At 40.2% G+C, this 19,046-nt stretch overlaps 1 protein-coding gene across 2 annotated transcripts in view; it reads left to right on the forward strand.

Moving 5' to 3' along the window:
• The first annotated feature begins 4,838 nt into the window (after window positions 1–4,838).
• The window catches only part of ZMYND11 (zinc finger MYND-type containing 11), a 106,971-nt gene continuing 92,763 nt past the window's right edge, over window positions 4,839–19,046 (forward strand). The window contains exon 1 of one of the 2 annotated variants that reach the window (XM_008503866.2): window positions 4,839–5,086. The gene's annotated coding sequence lies outside the window, so the exon portion shown is untranslated. The remainder of the gene's footprint in view (window positions 5,087–19,046) is intronic. The other variant, XM_030444810.1, reaches the window with a different exon arrangement.

Genomic DNA, 19,046 nt, shown 5'->3' on the forward strand with positions numbered 1-19,046 from the left:
AGCTGGTGTTAAAACGTTTTTTTCATGTTACATGTTATGTCACCTGCTCTTATATCAAAAGTACAGCAGAGATGACACAAAATATGGAACACTCTATTGCTTTGAATTAGTTAAGAAACATGGAGATAAGTTTCCTTTGGCAGACTGCTGAATCAGGCATACATGAAGCATAATGCTGGCATAAACATATGTCATATGTCATAAACATATGTCAGTTTACTCATAGGTAAACTTTTAAGGATAAACCTCTATTCCCAGTTGTGCATGAAAATGTAAGCAGAGAACACAGTGAAAAAAAAAAAAAAAAAAAAAAGCATTTCATATCTTAATCTACATCTACACTCAGCAGGCTTTTCTGTTCCTTTTTTTTATTACCAGTTATTATACCCACAAGGTACACATACATGTGAGTACTGGGCATAGAGGGTCAGACAATGATCTCCACATTGTTCTGCTCCCCACAATGTTCTGTCTTCAACAAACATTCCACAATGTCTTTAAAAATTCTGCCTGTACTTTTACTCCCACCTTTTTCCTTATATCCTGATTTTCTCAGACCCCACAGAGAATTTCTCACCAATTTCCCCTGAGCATTGTAGCTGGCCAGCACTGGATAGCCAGTCTGCATGGCCAGGGACATAGCAAGGAGAAGGAAGTTGAAAAGGGAGGAAGGATCCTGGCTGCACCATCTTCTTCAGTCCTCATGATGTCAAGCCTGCAAGGACACCACCTCCAGGTGACCTATGCTAATTCTTTGGACAGCTTCATGAAGCAGCAGATACCGGTGGGGGTTCTTGGGGATTCTCCCCTCTATGTCCCCCACTTGAGTATGGCATTTTCTTTTCAACGCCTGGGCAAAAAAGGAACAGCATAAGATTCTCCCTAAGTATCTCCCATCCTCCAGCTGTTTTCAGTTCTGTGGATTTCCTGAGCCTGTTATTAAGGCTTTTATCCCCCCACCCCCCCAGCTTCCTAAATTAAATGCATTGCTGAGATTTTTACTGTAAAGAACACTGTGTTGTTAAACTTTGTTCTGATAAAAAATTTACACTAATTTTCTGCATTAATACTTCACAACACAGCAGACCTGCTTCTCCAGAAACATATTCAAATTATTTTTGTCTCGGTGCATCTCAGAGTGGAGCACACAGCAAAGTGGGCTGGCACCAACAGCAGAAGTCTGCTATCTTACAAAGCCAGATAAAGACTTGAGCACATAGTGGGTGGGTTTGGTTCAGCCAGGAAGATGGCAGAAAGCTGTAGAGAAGGCTGAACTGTGAATTCATTAGCTGAGTACAGGTATCCCAATGGAAGGGACATGCCACTTCATGAAGAGTAGCGATCCCCTAATGTTTCCACCATCCTGAGTCTCATGCCTAGAACCTAGCAGCAAAGATGTGTTTGTTCATTCATGTGTTTGATAGTTGTACCATTGAACCATGAATGGCAAAAGAGCATAGTAATAATAAAAGGTTGTATCCACACAGGATTCTGTTGTCCACTTTCAGAATTAAATAATAAAGCAATCTTTTGAACTGAATAATTTAAAAAGAAAATATATAATTTAAAAGGAAAATGAAGGCAACCTGCATGCTACATAGCAGTGTTAGTCTTCTCAATGCACAAAAAGTGTAGCAAATGTAATATGGGGATATCTTGGGAAACATGGGAACCACCAGGCACCAAGGGTATCTGTGTCTCCAACTGCTTTCAGGCCCAGGACTTCCCGTCATGGCTTGTGTGTCTCCAACCTGCAAGGGACTTCTTTCCCATGAACCTGCCTGATAGTCCCTTTAATTCACAGCAGCTGGTTACATTCTTCACCTGGATGCCACTTGTACAGCAAAACTGTCCTGCTGCTTGCACAGTTTCTTCTCCTGCCCTCCAAGCCCCATCCCAAGGGAGACAAACAGTACCTTCAGACCTGCTGTGTACCACACCACCACAGCAATACCAGCAAAAACCTACAGCACACACACAGCCTGAGATACTCCTACGGTATTTTCTACCTGAAAGAAAGTATAATGTTCTCTTCCTAATATCACATTAGCAGTGCATTTTCTGTCCCCACAACCTTGCTAGCAAGCAGAAGGCTGGACCCTCACCATTACTGCCCTTGCAGCCCTACAGGCATTTCTGACAAGCGAACTCTTTCCCCAACCGAGCTACTTCAGCCGAGCCCTGTCCTGTTCCAGACACCCAGCTTCCTGCTCGTCCTTCCCGGGGACCATCCAGGACAGGGAAGAGTGGAAATGCCTGAACAGCCCCCAGGCCTCGCACCGCCCCCACAGTCCTCAGCCCGGGGAAGGGGGTGGGGGGTGGAGACTGTCCTGAGCCCGCTTTTTGTTTTAACAAACATTTCCCCCTGCCTATGAGGAAACCCGCGGCTGCCCGGCGCTGGGGGAGGGTGGGATTTCCTTCCCATTGTCTGCCGGACTCGGCCCTCCCGGCCGCCGCGTTAACTGTTACCGCTCCCGGCGCCGGCGGAGCCAGAGCCCGGCAGGATCCGGGAAAGAGCTCGCATTTGGTATCAAACCAAATGCAGATAAACCCAAGAATCGGGGCTAACCAGGACCGGCTAGCAGGGCTTCAAACTTGTATGTTAATGAGCATTAAAAAGTCATTCCGATATAAGTTAAAATGACAGAAAAATGCATTCTTCCTATCCTTCAGTGTGCATCCTGAAGGCCACATAATGCAATTAGCCAGGGGACCTAATGAGGTGACACTTAGTGCCATAGTCTAGCATCCACAACTGTGGTTCAAGGGTTGGACTCGATGATCTCTGAGGTCCCTTCCAACCCAGCCAATTCTGTGATTCTGTGAAAACAAGGCCCACGAGCACCCATATATAAGCTATATGCCTGTCTCTCTATACTTGATTTGATTCATTGCCCACCAGCTAAAAGAAGGTAATGTGGCTACAGTTGCAGACACTCCCTATAGGTTTCCTTTAGGATACTTTGTTCTTTCCAAAATCAAATATTTGTATCCTGAAACAAATATTTGGAAACAGTCCAGACTAGCCTTTACAAGTATGTTGAAGTACAGCAAATCGTTGGCAAGGAGCAGACTCCAGGTAAAAATCTGTAAGGTAGGCAAAGAACAAGGCTTCAGCCCTGCATATGCTTCCACACTGGTAGAACTGCAGCCTAAATATTTGACAGCTCTCTATGGGTCCTGAAGAGATCAAGGGCTAAGACATTTTTATACTGAAGACAGCTGAACTTCTACCTTAAGTAAATATTTACATAGGTAAGGGGAAGGAACCTTGGCAGAGTAATAAATCTTTCTGCTCAAGAACCTGAAACTGAAAATGGAGTTTGGGTTGGAGTTTTGGCAAATCCCCCCAGCTGACCCAGTTGCTTACAGTACCTGGCTGTTTGGACTGAAGAATTAAAGATGCTCATATATGTTGCTATCAATGTTTCTCCTCTGCTTGCTTCTGGATTCAAAAATTGGCATACCTTAACCACACCAGCTTGAGCAGCACTGGTAGCTTCATTGCTTTGGTAGAAGCAGTAGAAACAGTAAGGACCCCAAAATTTTATTTTGTCATATAAATAGAGCTCAGATGTAATTTGTAAAGAGAAGATTTCAAAGAAATCTAAAATAGCCAAGCCAGCAATATGCCATGGAAACTTGGCATATATTTCTGTTAAACTTCTTTTGCAAATTACAAGCCTTAATGAAATCAGAGCCAAACATCACTACTAAATGCTTAACACAAGGTAGCCTTTTGGTAATTAAACTGATGGTGAATCCCTTTTTACTTAAAGAATTGCCTGTAAATGTCAATTGCTTTTTATTAATACAAGCAATATAGTGCAGTTAATAAATTATAGTGCCACTGTTTGGTATCTGCCCAACCCCTCAAGCACACTTTGAACGCAGATTACCAGCACTTTCTTTCCTATCTATTTATTTTAGATAATATAAAATGTTCTTTCATATTTAAATACATAACAGAAGTAAAGCTTTATCGCTGCCATGCAACTGGTATTTGCATTTTATTTTGAAAAGAGGATGTAAAGTCCTAATGCATCAGTCTCAAAAAAATGTGGGTTTAGACACTACTAGAATTCTTCTTTAGCAAGAGAAACTTACAGTGGAGAAACTGTCACTGTGCAGTGTCTGTTAAATCTTTTACTGACCAGGCAGAATGGATGCCTCTTTTTTTATCACAGGCAGTCCAAAACTATTTAAGTAATACTAATGACTACTCATAAGATTAGAACTATTTGCATGCATAAATGTTTACAGAACTAAGCTTACAATGAATTTTAATAGTATCACACTTTTAGTAAAAATTAATTAATTATGAAGTATATTCCTTTTCCATTAAATAATTATTGAAGTATTTCAAAAGCATTAGAATGCATTTCCCTAGAAATTTATTATTAATAATATTTATCTCACAGGCCATACAGAGTCAGGATATCATACACAAGTTTTCTCGCTACTTACATATGTGCCTACAATGTTACATATTATTGATATATATTTCATATTACTCTCCTAACCCTGAAAGTTTGTATCTACAGGTCGAAACGTATCGCAGCCCCTGAGGCAGACAACTGATTCTGTATGGTTTTGTTTCTGTTGGTCAAGGTGGGTATCCTCTTTCAAAGACGTTACCCAGAATCGCTCCAAGTTGGACTTCGTGATAGCTGGAATTTGCATGTCATGGACAGGTAAGCAGCACATTTTTGCTCTGCAATAAGATAGGGTTCAGACCTGAGAGTATGATAAAATACAAATATAATAAATAGTTAAAGATCCTTTTAAAATGTATTATTAAAAAAAAAATAATAAAAGAAACAAACAGCAACTCCAGCAGACACCACTAGAGTTCTCCTTCTCCCAAATATCCCTAGCACCATCCTAAACCCTGTTTACCCCAGAAACCTGAACTGTGGACAGACAGAAGAGGAGAGAGAGAGAGAAAATTCAGACACAATAAAACTCTGAGGGGAAAAATATGTGGAAGGAGGAGGCAGCAGCGGCTTGGGGAAGGGATTGAAAAGTTTCCCTTGGCTTAACTTCTCCCCCCCTGCAGCAGCAGAAGCAGCGGCAGCAGCACAAGGTGAGAGAGACTTTAAAGTCTGGGGAGGAGGGGGGTGTGTGCGGAGGGGGGGGGGGGATGAATTTACAGCCCTGTGGATATTTCTGTGTCTGCCTCCCTGGCTTTGGGGTGCGAGAGACGCCGTGTCTCATGCTGGGTGGATTTTTTTTTTTTTAATATGATGGAGGATTATAAACATGGCGCCTTAAAAAAACTACAAAATCATGTACACACTGTTCCAAGGAGATGGGGGAGAGGGGACAGGGGAAGGGCTGGGCAGCAGGGGAGGGGGCAATCCTGCCCCGCGGGGTGCCATATGGGGGGGGGGGAAGCAATTATACTTAAGAATAAAATGTGTGGGGCTGCAGAAGGAGGGGGGGGAGGAATGGAAGGCGGGATTTTTTTATTATTATTATTTCATTTTTCTGAGTAGAAAGGATTATCTGGCAGCCTACTTGGAAATCGAGAAGTAGACGGTAGCGAAGCGTGTGCGATTATTAACGGCGATTATTTTTGTCCCCACACCTTTCCCTGTCGGATTTCGGCTGGGAGGCGACAGCGGGCCCCCCGCGCCGAGTTGCAGTCAACCCGGGGTCGGGGCGAGACGAGATGGGGTGTGGAGAGAGGGGCATAAGAGAATCGCTGCCTTCAGCGCTCCGCGCGGGCCTGCAGGCAGCGGGGAAGCCGGGGACTCGCGTGAGAGGCGAGGCCGAGTGGGGTGTGGCGCAGCCCGGCCTCAGCCCCGACACCCCCTCAGTCCCGCTCTTTTCCCACGTGCGGGGCGAGTGCTTTTCTCCCCACTTCCCCCACCTTTCCTTTCTCTCACACACCCCTCCTGACCTCTCCCCCTCCTTTCCTCGCTGGGGTGGGGGTTGTCTGCTCGGAGGACGGGTCTTGGCCCGAGTAATGGCAGCTGCTCGACAGCGCCGAGTCTCCGCAGGAGAGAAAGACAGCGGGCCCCCGCAGGCCGGCCGCGGCGGGAGAGCGGCCATGGCTTCCCTACCCCGCGGAGGAGGGGGCAGAGGAGGGGACGAGGAAAGGGGTGAACTCAGAGCCCCGGCTCTCCTCCCCGCCCGGGGGCTGCGGGCGGACTGCACCACCCCCGTCTGTGAGCCGGCCTCATCGCCCGAGGGAGCTCTGCCGAGGGAGCCGGCTGGGGACGGAGGCCCCTGGCTTCCCGGATCGACCTCGTCCCCCGGCACGGCCCCGGGGGTTTTCCTGTTATCCCGTCTGCTCCGGGGTAGGGAGGGGGAGTGAAGGGGATGATTTCTCCGCTCTCCTCCGGCTCCCCCCGCTGCGGGCGAGGGGCACCGCGGCTGCCTGCGGGCCGAGGCCCTCCTGAAACGGCTCACTCCCTGCCTTTGGCCAGAAAGGGCCCTCCCCGCAGCCTCGCCGGACTCGGCGGTCGGATTTTGGGAGAATATGTACTACTAAGGGTCTTATTTTTGATGGGTTTGGAGGGTTTTGTGTGTGAACGTGTCCCTGAAACCGTGTCTCCAAATAACTCCTCTCGGCTCACTCTGTGTTTCCCAACCACAGGGGTTGCCCTGAGGCCTTTTCCTTTCCTTTTCTTTTCCTTTCCTTTTCCTTTCTTTTCCTTTAGGGGAAAGGATGGAAGCATTGGTATGGGTTTTCCTATGGTAAGGGTGATGGGGAGCTTCAGCCTGCTTTCCTGACCTCCCCTGCATTTCAGAGAACAGTCCTCCTGAAAAATACTGATGTTAACAACTTGGAAAACTCTTTGTGTCTTTTGGGTCTTATCCTGAAAACAGCAGATGTTTGGTAATTTTTTTGGTTTTTGTTTTTTTTTTTTACTGCTGTGAACGTGGCAAATAGAACTTTACAAAGGCTAGAGCTGGGGTGTCTTGAGAGGAGGAAAAGGGGTGGACAACTATTTAATTTGGTGCTGGTTGGCTTAATTGTGTCATTTGGCATTTTAACACCCTATAATCATCTGCCACAGACTCATTATTTGTAGGAGTAACACTGTTGTAGTTTTGAAAAGATCTTAGCTCAGTGGGAAGGACCAAAGAAAACACTTTCTTGTCCTAATGATGCCGATTTTTTTGCACTTCATTGCTTTTTTTTTTAAATGGGAAATCGTTTAATTCTTAAAGGGTTATCACTGAGACGGGTGTTGGGAGGGTGGGAGTGTAGGAGTGGAAATGCCAGTGCCTGGTTTGGGTTGCAGCCTCTTAGGTTTTTCTAGTTCCTCATCCTTCAGCATGAAGAATCTGGTGTATCTCCACATTTTTTAATTGTTATCAACCCTTCTGAGTGTGCTACAGAAAGTCTTTAGGGAAGCGGACCATTTGCTGACTGCTGTTTTGTACAAAAGTGGAAGTATCCACAGAATGATTCCCAATGTGGATTTATGTTTCATGCCAAGTTTTCCATGCCTAAAAAACCATCTCTGCTTTTGTCAGATATGTGGAATGGTTCATGGGATAGATAGTAAAACAGACAGCGCTTTAACTTTTGATGGTGTGTTTGGCTTTAAGACAAGGGGAAAAAAATTAATGCATTGATTACTCTGTTTGTGCTATGGATGGTGGTGCCATCAAGAAGAAGCATCTGCAAGTGATATTTCATATCAAGTTCATCAGCAAAGAACTGAATGAGAAAAATTACTCTTTTTACTCCATCTCATGAGCTGTATAGTGTGATGGGAATTTCCTACTGATGAAGTCAACTATGTAACAGAAGTGTGAGTGGATGTTTTGTGGGGTTCTGAAGACTTTGGTGGTGTGATAGAAGATGCTTTACCAGTCTGAAACTTTTTAGCACAATTTTAACAGCGAAGTGCCAAGTTAAATTCAGATGTGGATTGTTGCAGGTTTTGGTTTTTTGTTTTGTTTGTGTTGGCTTTTTCTTAAATCTGGGCAAGTGCTGGGAACTGCAATGGTAGTGGATCAAGGGTTGGACTCGATGATCTCTGAGGTCCCTTCCAACCCAGCCAATTCTATGATTCTTAACTTTTCTGAAAAATTGAACACTGCAGAATTAACATGATTTTCATGACTGGAATTGCTGTTTGTGCAATATGTGGCTGCTAGGTCGTTTGCTATAATCTGATGGAGTGTCCATAATATTTGTATGTAATAGGTGGTCTAGTTGCAGCTACTGTTCAGGTTGCTGGGGGTCCCACCTGCTCTTGCAGCAAAGAGCAGAAGGGACTGCTGAGCAAATTCTTAAGGCTTCTGCAGGGGAATATCCTGGATCATCTTTTCAGCCTAACATCATCTCAAGAGCAAATGAGATGGTGAAAGTTTGTGATGCGTGCTTGGCATTTCCACCTTGCTGGTAAATAGAAGTTACTGTGTGCTGTTAGTGATGTGGTGTTTCTGGAAAAGAAAATAATGTGGATGGATAATGTATTTGGCCTCAAACTCACCATGAAGTGGCATAGGCTACATCTAGACTGTTGAGTATTTGTATCAGTGAAACACTGCTTGGGGACCAAGGTATTGTGCTAGCTGCTGTCCCTGAATTAGGATGAAATACTTAAAAAAGAAACAGAGAAAAAAACATTGAAGATATTTTCTCTATTTTGGGTATCTAAACTTCTCCATAAATGTCTGCATTGTCTAGATTGTCAGAAAATTGTCTCATTGCACAAAACTGGAGAATCAGGGAAAATTTTGCAATTTGGACTTGTTTTGGAATTGGATACCCAACTCCAGTCAAGTTCACAAATCTTGGACATAAATGTAGCTAGCTTTCATAGCTAGTGCCTTGCACAGGTTTTGAGAGCATTTAGCTATGGAAGTGTGTAAGACTCCAGGCAGTGAATCTGTCCAGGATAAAAGTTCTAAAAGAGGGACAAATTGGTGATGAAGGTGTCTTGAGCAAAGAGTTTTTTCTTAAATTGGTTGAAGGCTTTTTAACTAGCTTCAGGGTGGCATAAGTCCCTGCAGATTGTTATAAATGGTAAGTACAACTGTAAACAAAATTAATATATCCCAAGTATATGTGGCTCACACCAGTGATGAACTTGATTCATAAAATGCTGAGTTGTTTAAAATTACAGGCTTGATACATACAAGAGTTTACTTTCCTGAAAGAGATACTGTAGATGGCTTCTGTTTTTTGAAAGAGTTAGGTCAGAATTATTGGAGCAATTCTTTTACCCACACCTGTCCAGTAAAATGTAATTTGGTTTTCATTTTGACCACTGGTTTTATTAACTGGGGTGGCTTTCCATTCGTGGAATGCAACTTTCTCTAGCTGTCCATCCTGCAGTCATTGTTCAGGAACCAATGTCTGATCATGTTCTTTATCTGCAGGGTTTTTTTGTTTGTTTTGGAGGGTTTTTTGTGTGTTTGTTTTTGTTGGGCTTTTAGTCTCAGGAGGTGATGAATACTCTCATAGTACTTGGTAGCACCTGGAGCGTGGTGCCCTTGGTAGCTGGGCAGTGCAACATATGTCATCTTTTAGATAGCTCATACATTATAGTCTGTCAGTGTTGGTTGTGCTAAAGGTTGTGAATAAAGATTGTTCTTGTCAGCTTCTGGATGACTTTTGATTAGTTGAATGTAAATTTAGCTCATAATTGGGTTATTGTTCTAAGGTTTAATCTGCCAGTCAGGAGAATACATCCTGCAAAAGAGGTAGTTTGTAAGATGAGACAGTTACTCCATTTTGCAGAAATTTCTTATAAGTTAACTCTCACATTCCTAAACCAAGTTTTTCAGTATTTTTCAGTGCAGTGTAAAGATGCAAAATCAGCAGCAGTGAAAGAGTATCTTGTCATCTATGCAAAATGCAGAACAACTGTGGAAAACTTTTTTCTTGAAATAAAGCTAAAATTTGTCTTTAAATGGTGGAAAAGAACTTCTTAAAAAAAAAAAACAAACCAAAGCCACCTTAATTCCTGGATGCAGTGCAGGTAGATTGATAGATACCGGAGTGATTGTGTACAGTATAATAAACCTTGTGGTCTCCAGGCTGAACAGGTCAGCTCCTGCGGCACACCAAGTTCGCTGATTTCAGAGGCTTCTCTGCATTCATCTCCTTGCCACACCAGGGCTGAGTTTAGCTGGTATTTTCCCTTTATTTTCAGTTATAATCTTTAAACATAGTTTTATCATCTGTTTAAAACTTTGTCTGCCATCAAGCCTGAACATGTATCTTATTATTTATTTAACAAAGTGGCTGATAGTGAAATGTACAAAGAATTTTTTTAAGGGTAAAACTAGACATATAACTGCAAAATGGATTTTTGGCATTCTTTGTGCTTCAAAAGGAGTAAATAAACTGCTTGTTCCAACTATGCTGTTTCACTTAGTGTCTGAAGTCATACTAACACACACATTTGAAGTGCTTCTAGATCTAAGATGTCTGCAATCAATTTCTTTAAATGCACAAGTTATTAAAGGCTGAACTAATTTAAATCATAAGCCATGCTAGAGAGTAATTTTTTCCTTATGTTTTTGTAAGATTTAATATTTTTTACGTCTTTCCTTTTTTTTTTTTTTTTTTTTTTTTTTTTCTCTTGAGATAAGCAGCATCTTCTAGTCTTGTGGACACAAGAAGACAGCAGGCACAGTGGTGATACACTGTGACATGTCCGTGAACCCAAGTTAAAGCTCATGGCATCTAATTTTAGGTTAGCCAGCTTTGGTAATACTACGTCAGAGCCTTATCCTATTGCTGGAACATGTAGATAAATCCAAAGTGTAATTATTGAGGTTTTTGTGCATAAAAAAGCCTAGTGTTGATTTTCTCCCAGACTCTCATTTTCCACTTCACTAAAGTGCAGAAGTTTCTTCTATTAAAGTATTGAGATATGTAATTTAAGTTTAAACAAGTTATTGTTCAAAATGGCAGGACCATAATATTTGTAATTTCAAAATTACAGAAATATTTTCAAATATAAGGAAAATACTGTTAACTCATGTGCTGAGAGTTAAAATATCTTTGTTTTTACCTTTTGACTATATTCAGTGTTAAATTCAAAGATTAAATAATAGTAAAATAAAATGTGAATTAGTGACTACAACTTTTGATACACCTCTCAATTGTAATGTGATATAGAACTAATTATTAAAAAATTATGTTAACCCCAGGGGTAGTGAAATCTGAGTGATAAAATGAAATCAAGCATACCTACAAATATACCAGTAACATCCTATTCACCCCTTTTTTTTTTGTGGAAATTGCATTTTTTCATGCAAAGCACTGGTCTCACTGTGCTAATTTGTATTTATCTGTAATAGGATACTGTTGATTTGAGATCTAGTAATTAAAAAAAAAAAAAGCGTTGCTGTTTATCTCGCCTTTCTCCCGTGCTTCATTTTCTTTCCTTTGTTAGTATATTCAAAATAAACATGAAACCAACTTGCCTCATATTTAAGTATATTATTTTGGTGCACCTAACTTAACTAATGTTTAGGTTACAGACTGTAGGAGCCTGCTGGTAGGTGTAGTACTCAAAAGCAGCATTTTGGAGAGTGAGTGTTTGTACCTGGATCTCATGCACTTACAGCATGGCTTTATTATCTGGTCTTTTGGAGATAGGTGGATGGGAGTCACATGCAGTGACTCATGGGATATGGTACTTAGTTCACTAATTTTAGCAGAGTGATTCTTATCTTCCAGCATTAGGTTTTATTGCAACCTTTCGGAAAAGCAATGAAGTGAAACAAAATGAGGTTGAGAGAAAATGATTAGCAGAATCCCAAAGTAGCTGGAAATTTCACATACAGTGAAAAATAAATTAAAAGGATGTAAGGTATGTTTATTGCTCAGCAAATCTTTGACAAGATCTGAGAGACAAGAGAGCTTTTGTCTTTCTATCATCATTCTGTTAAGTCTCACACAACATTTATGCATTCAGTAAAACAGGTCCTTAGTCTACAGATACCTGTTTACAATTACAGGTGTTTTTTTTCAAGTCAGAAACCAAGTAACAGCCCAGTCTGTATTGACTGATTGTGCCTTATTACTGTTTGCTTGTTGTCAGTGCCAGAAAAATAAAACTCCTGAAGAGGAGATGGTCTGTGCCTTGCTGGGTAACATCACAGTGCTTACGTCACATGCACAAATTAAAGTAGAAATTTTAACTCAAAATAGTAGGGTTTTTGTTTCTTCAGTTTTCCTTCTGGTTGGTTGGTAAGCATGAGATCAGTGTCTTCTGAGTAGACACTGACTTTAGGGACACATTTTGTGCATAATTCCATCTCCCCAACCAATTATTTAAGATTCAGGTTCAAAATTGAGCAAAATCAAAACAAAAGAATTGCCATTTCATAAAATGTAATCACAGGCCACTGATTGTTCACTGATGAGAACTGAAGATATTCACAGCAGAAAATTCATTATTACCAATAGATTAATATTAATATAATGATGGAGACCTTCATCATATAAGCACTTGTTTCCCACAGACATGAAAATGTGTAGACCTTGGAGTATACTGATGGATCAAGTTTATTTTCATAAATTTTTTTTTAATTAAAACTATGTACAACTCCAGTATTTAAGAAGTTACAATTAAGTTACAATTTGGTTTGCCACTGTAATTTTATGTAATGTATTTTTGGTTCTTCTGCTGGAGTATGCAATGTTATGTAGGCATTTTTCATGCCTTTTCAATGTCAACAGTATGGCTATTGTTATTTTAAAATGACTTTTGCACATGCTAAATTTTACAGTGATGATTGTTGCCGTTTAAGGCACTTTTCCTACGTGTTTGTTAGTCTTTGAAGGAATGTGCAGGATCTATTAAAAGAACAAAGGAAACATGGCTTACATTTTTCTTAGTGACTTTTAACATTTTTTGTATATCTTAAAACTTGTGTTACAAAATGCCTTAATTATCAATAAACTGGTAAAAGAAGAAATACAAGTTTTCTTAAGGGAAAAGCTGATACCATTATGAGAAGAAAGATTTGCACATCAGGAAAGCTAGGAAACATACAACAGGAAACTGAAAATTTTAACATAGTTTCAAAATTATGGAAATAATGGATGTGAAAGCAAGTTTAATGGTCACGTGGGTTTATTTTTTTTTTCCATCACAGAACAGAAATTAAAACCCCGAGAATTCTGGAAAGTGCCTTGACTCATTCTGTTCATTAGCATTTACCTGCAAAATCTAGGCAATCCTTTTTGCTCCATGCAGCAGAGAGCTTAGAGATATTCCTCTCACCTTATGCTTCTGTTCTTTATTATGTAGTTCAGAAATCTCAGAAATTAAAAGCAAAGACTTGGTTTTCATTGTTCTCATGGGAGCCAGACTTGCACCTTTTTTAGCTTCACATAACTACAGTTGAGATTTTAGCATGTTCCTAATAACCAACTGCATTAATCTTTTATCAGGAACCTGGATGCTTCCGTGTCAGTCATTATGTGTGCAGGCTGACATTTGGAGATAATATGGCATATTGAATAATTTGGCATTGACACTATAATTTTCCCAGTAAAAAAGGAGAATTTAATTTTTTTTTTTCCTTTCCAATCAAAATGGCTTTCTGAAATTTATTCCTGGTCTTGGTAAAAATTGTGGGGAAGAACGAGAAGAGATGAGCAGTTTGCTCATTGGTAACTCACAGTGTCTGGCATCAGAATGACTGGAATGTAATGTCAGTCTGCTTAAGTGCTGCCACATTAAAATAACGTCTGCTTGTTAAAAAAAAAAAAAAGTGCTTTATTTCACTGGCATATCTTTTTGAAGGAGAGTGCTGATGCATACTTGGAAGCATTTCTTACTGACTGTTGGAAAGCAAGAAACATGGATGCTCTCAATCTGTAATTGCATCTTGCAGTTTTGTAGCTTTGTCTTCTTCTCACGCTGACTGCAGTAAATAGATTCACAGGAAATATTTGTTGTAAGAAAGAGGTTCTTCCTTTTCCTGCTCACTTTCCACACTGCTGGCTCCCAGAAGGCTTCTTGATAAAACATCCTAATTGGAAGCATATTTGTAACTCCTCTCTGATTCCAGACATGAGATCCCCACTTGTTACTCAACTTGCAGATTTTGGATTATCAGTCAAGTATCTCCAGGTGCCAGTTTTACTAGGTTGTCTGGTCCATGTTGGCATTCTTTTCCTCAGTAGTGTTAAGTTTTATAAAAATAACCCAAGTCATCTTTGTAGCATTACCTTCCGAAGACATGAAGCTTTCAATAAAATGGAGTTATTTTTGTGCCTTATAGTGGTACAGGAAATAGTGATAAATATCAGCTACAGCTAACTGATGGCACAGATGCTTTGAGTACCTGTGCACCTATGAGGCTTGAAGCAGAATGTTGTTTTCTCTGCCAGGTTGGTGAATAAGCAGTTAGAGTGTTTCCTGGGCCAATGGGAAGGGATGGTATCCAAATTTCCACTTGGCTCCTCTTATTATATGAGAACTGCCTTTTGTGATCAAACTAGAATATTGTGTAATCCAGAGTTTTGTCTCCAGCCATTCCACTTTCAAGTATCTCCTAAAAAGGTGCCAAAATGGCCAATTTTCTAACGTAGATAGTTGCGGAATACTTTTCCCATACTAGTTCCCAAATAGTAGTAATTTAGACCACAATTTCTGCTTTTTTGCATGCAAAATTTTTACTTTATCCATTTTGGAACATTTTAAACTCTTTTTAATAACTGAATGTTTTAGCTAATAATGTTAAAAGCTACTCCTTTTTCAGTCAAGCTTATTTTGTCATCTCCAAATGCCTTGCAGCCTTGCATTTCAGTTCTCTTTGCTGGTATTTAGTTACTAGAGAGCTCCTGCCTCCATTGCAGGAGGAGCCATGGACACATGTGCAGTATTTGATGGAGAGAAGAGACCTTGAGGGGTGAGTTAATGCAAGGCCATAGGGTTGTCTGTTGAGTGCAAATAAGAGCTGGGAAATGCACATATGAAAGGAAGAAAGGGAGAGTTTGGCATGAAATCTGCATTAAGTGAAAATCAAGGTACATGTGGCACAGTGGGTGTGAGATGGGACCAGTGTCTTTGCTAACATAATTTGGTGCAGCACTGTTGACTTTAGTGCAGGAACATCAGTTTACACCTGCAGAAGCTTTTTTTCTGAATATCTGGGAATAAGAATATGTAATGAAGTGCTTATGTGTGAGTGACAGAGAGAGAAAGAGAGAAGGTAAGAGCGCATGCACACATTTTCAAGCCTGATTGATTATGTGAAATAAAACCAACCTGAAGTTGAAAGAATATTATTTTAAATTAACATTCATAATCTTCACACTTGAGATAACAGTTCACTTTGGACCAGATCCTAGCACCATTATGTTTCTTGAGCAGACACTGCTTTTTCCTTGAATGGGGTTTTTCAGTATGAGGATGGCAAAATGTAATCAGATCTTTTACGATAAAAATATATGGGTTAGTCAGTGTATATTAGAATAATACTGTATTATTTCTGTCAGGAAAAACATGGATTTTTTTTTTCTAAATAAGTGGTTACATTTTCTTTGAAACATAAAATAAAAAGTAAGAGAAACCTGTATTTGGATTTCTGATCTTATGCTTGGAGAAGCTTGCAGCCATTTTAATTCATGCTGCGTTCATTGATGTAGCAGTGAGATTATTTAATCACACTGCAGCGAGGTCGTCTGCCTATTGGACACTGTTAAAGAGTGTGGTAATATGCTTTGGGTTATTGCCTTCTAAATGTCGGTTCTGAAAAAGAAAAAGACCAAACAATTAAAAAAAGAAAAAAGCAAACAAGCTTTATAAAGTCCCAATTAACTTACAAACAGTATAAAGGAAAACACAATGTGAATTCTTGGTCTTACCATGCAACATTTTTTTTTTCTTGTACATAATATAAGCAAAAAAAAAAAACCCACAAAAAAAATTTGATTTTGATCTTCTTTAGCAGTTCTTCTGCTTTTAAATACAGAATTTTGCAACATTGTCATTTAATAAGGAGAGGCTTGCTATTAAATATTTTTGTAACAGATGTACTTTGTGAGCATGAAAGCCACATTTTAAAATTACAAACCCAGATGAGTTTCTGAATTCAAAAATTACTTTAAAAATGGCTCACTCTTTAATTTTAGTAATGTAAAACTAGCAGGAAAAGTCTATATTTTATGTATTCAGCAGCAGTACTAATATCCTAGGCTATAAGTGCTGCAATAGTAGAAGACCAGTGATCTAGATATCTAGATATAAAAAAATGGACATAAATGTGGTAACAGCTAATGTGTGCAGTGAAAAGCAGAGGAAAAGATCATCATGATGCTCTTAAGTGTCTGGTATTTTATGAGAGGGAGCTACTCAAAATGAAATAAACCTCTTCTTGGTATGCAGTAGGCAAGTATCCTGTATTAAAAGAGACGGTAAATTCTTTGGTAGTGATTCACTTGGCAGCAGCTGCTTTTAAAGGGTCACCCGTGCACTTTTCTTATTTCCCTACAGAGATGGAAAGGAAAGTTCATGCTCTTCTAAGGTATTGCTTTAGTCTGAATGCAGGTGGAACAAGAAAGTCTGTTTCATATGAAGATGGGAACTGTATTTCCCTCTTGTTAAATGAAAGCTAAGAATCCAGAGATGCTAATACCATCTGTTTGCATCTGGATCCCTTGGCTTATTTCCTTGTGCTCTCCTGATGCACACTGAAAGCTTTGTTAAATGAGCAGTTATGTTAAGTATCTCTCAGTGTTACTCTGCCTTCAGCAGAGACTCTAAACAGAGGAAGGGATCATTTGTTTATGTTATTTGCAGTGTTTTTAAAAAGCAAATTATTTGATGGTTTCACTCTCAGACTTCTTTAATAGCTCCTCTGCTTTATTATATTAATGCTTTACAATTTTGGTATGACTTCATCTTGTACTTTCATCTGGGCACTCTGGGATGTGATTCCTTTCTTTAATTAACACACCATGATGTATACACATGAGGAGTCAGACTGTAGAGGAGAAATTTTACTAGGTTTTAGGAATGCTGTCCCATTGCTGAGTATAACCTCAGTGCAGCAAGGCAGGTTAAACAGGGATCTCTTTCTTTTGGAAAAGAGTTGAATAGTCTGCAAACTTGAGTATTGTGCTGTGTCCATACTCTCTCTTTCTTTACTGGTAAACAGGGATTTCTATCCTGGAAGGCAACCCAGCAAGGTTAAAAAAAAGTGGTGCTGGATCCCAGCTGCAAGGTAAAGGAAAATCACAACTGAGTAATAATAAAATGCAACATGCTTGCATTTTTTTTTTTTTAGGAGCTGAAGATGTCTCCTGAAATTATTTTGTGTGGGTGAATTGCAGTTTCGGAGTCGGGGTGTTGTACTGGGGTGAAGCCCTCCTATGCAGGAGTGTTAGTAAATTTTCCAAGAGTTCAGTCCATTTTGGTGGATATGGTGGCCAGATGATTATCTAGTGAATGAAGTTCAATATTACAATGGATATCAAACCTTCTACACTCTAAATCAGAGAATCATAGAATCTGCTAACTTGGAAGGGGCCCATCAAAATCATCAAGTCCAACCCGTGTCCCTGTATAGTGCACCCCAAGAGTCACACCATGAGCCTGAGAGCGTCATCCAAACACCTGCTGAACTTGGGCAGGCTTGGTGCCAGAACTGCCTCGCTGGGGAGATTGTTCCACTGCTCAGCCTCCCTCTAGGTGAAACACTTTTTCCTAATATCTAACCTAAACTTCCCCCAGCACATCTTCCTGCCATTCCCTTGTGTCCTATCATTGGTCACCAGAGAGAATAGGTCAGCACCTTCTCCTCTTCATCTCCTAGACCTAAGAAACGAGCTCTTGACAGGTTCATATTACAGCCCTGTTTTGAGCATTTTGTCTGAGTTCCACTGAATTAGTGAAAATAACTGAACTGCCAAACTTGGTTGAGATCTGCTGGTTAGCTGTGGTTGCAGGAACCCCACATCTTGGGCTGAATGTGCTGCTTTGCAATAGCTTTGCCTTGAATTGAAGTGGCAACCTACACTTCCTGTCTCTCAGGCTACAGAAGGCTGCAATGGGAGGTGGCCCCAAGTAGGTGTTTGCTAATAAAAGTCTTGCATCCTTGACAGGTATGAGAGATAATTAAAAAGTGATAGATGATGATTACCGTGTTTGGAAATTTCATTTAAATTATATATTTATGTAGTTATGATTTTGAGTCATTCAAGCCATTTGTCTGATCCCTTGGCACTTTCACAAGAGGAAGGACGCTTGCCCTCTTGTCTTGGCCAAGTTCCAGTTTGGTAATTCCATTCTGACTACCAACATTTCAGTAAACTTTCATCTGAATTTTGTTACAGTTGTTTATTTACTTAGTAATGGGTCTGTACTTGGCAGTTTATGAAATAACAGCAGAAGATGAAAAAAATTGCAAAAAACCCTGCTTCAAATTACATCTATTATTTGTACATGAATAAATATGTGGGATGTGGGATGATATGGTACAGAAAAAATATAAAGTGTATTCAGTAAATGCATAAATAGAAGATGTAGGTTTCCAGAGTTCATTAAATAGAAGAGAAAGTGTAATTCATGAAGTGCGAGTGTAAAATAAAACACCAAAGGGCTGGTGGAGGCAAAGGAGATAGATGAGAAAACTAGCTAGACCTCAGAGGGAAGAGAGAAGAAACATGGGATGAGGTGTAGTTCAGGAATGCTTTGTAGAAGACCCTCCTGCCAAATCTGGTACACCATGGGCTAAGTTGGTGGGTAGTGTGAATTGTTAAACATGCAGTATAGTGTGCAGCAGGAGTGGCTGTAATTTACTGGTAGGAGAAATAATGCCTATTTGTATTGTAGTTAAAATTATATATATATATTTTTTACAAGGTTATTGGGCATGAATTTCACATATGTATGAGTAAGGGGGGGGGAGTCACTTATGTGGTGGTGTGTATACATGTCTCTAGGATTTGGTAATCACGGATCTGCACATGGCAGTCATCTGCTGGTGCAGAAATTATTCTCTTCTAAATACAAAGGCACATTTTATCATTTACCACTCACTCTCTCAGGATCCTGCTTAAATTAGAAATAGAACTTCTGTGTGTGTTGCTGTGGAGTAAC

Source organism: Calypte anna, chromosome 2 (genome assembly GCF_003957555.1).
Source record: "Calypte anna isolate BGI_N300 chromosome 2, bCalAnn1_v1.p, whole genome shotgun sequence".
Taxonomy (NCBI): Eukaryota; Metazoa; Chordata; class Aves; order Apodiformes; family Trochilidae; genus Calypte; species Calypte anna.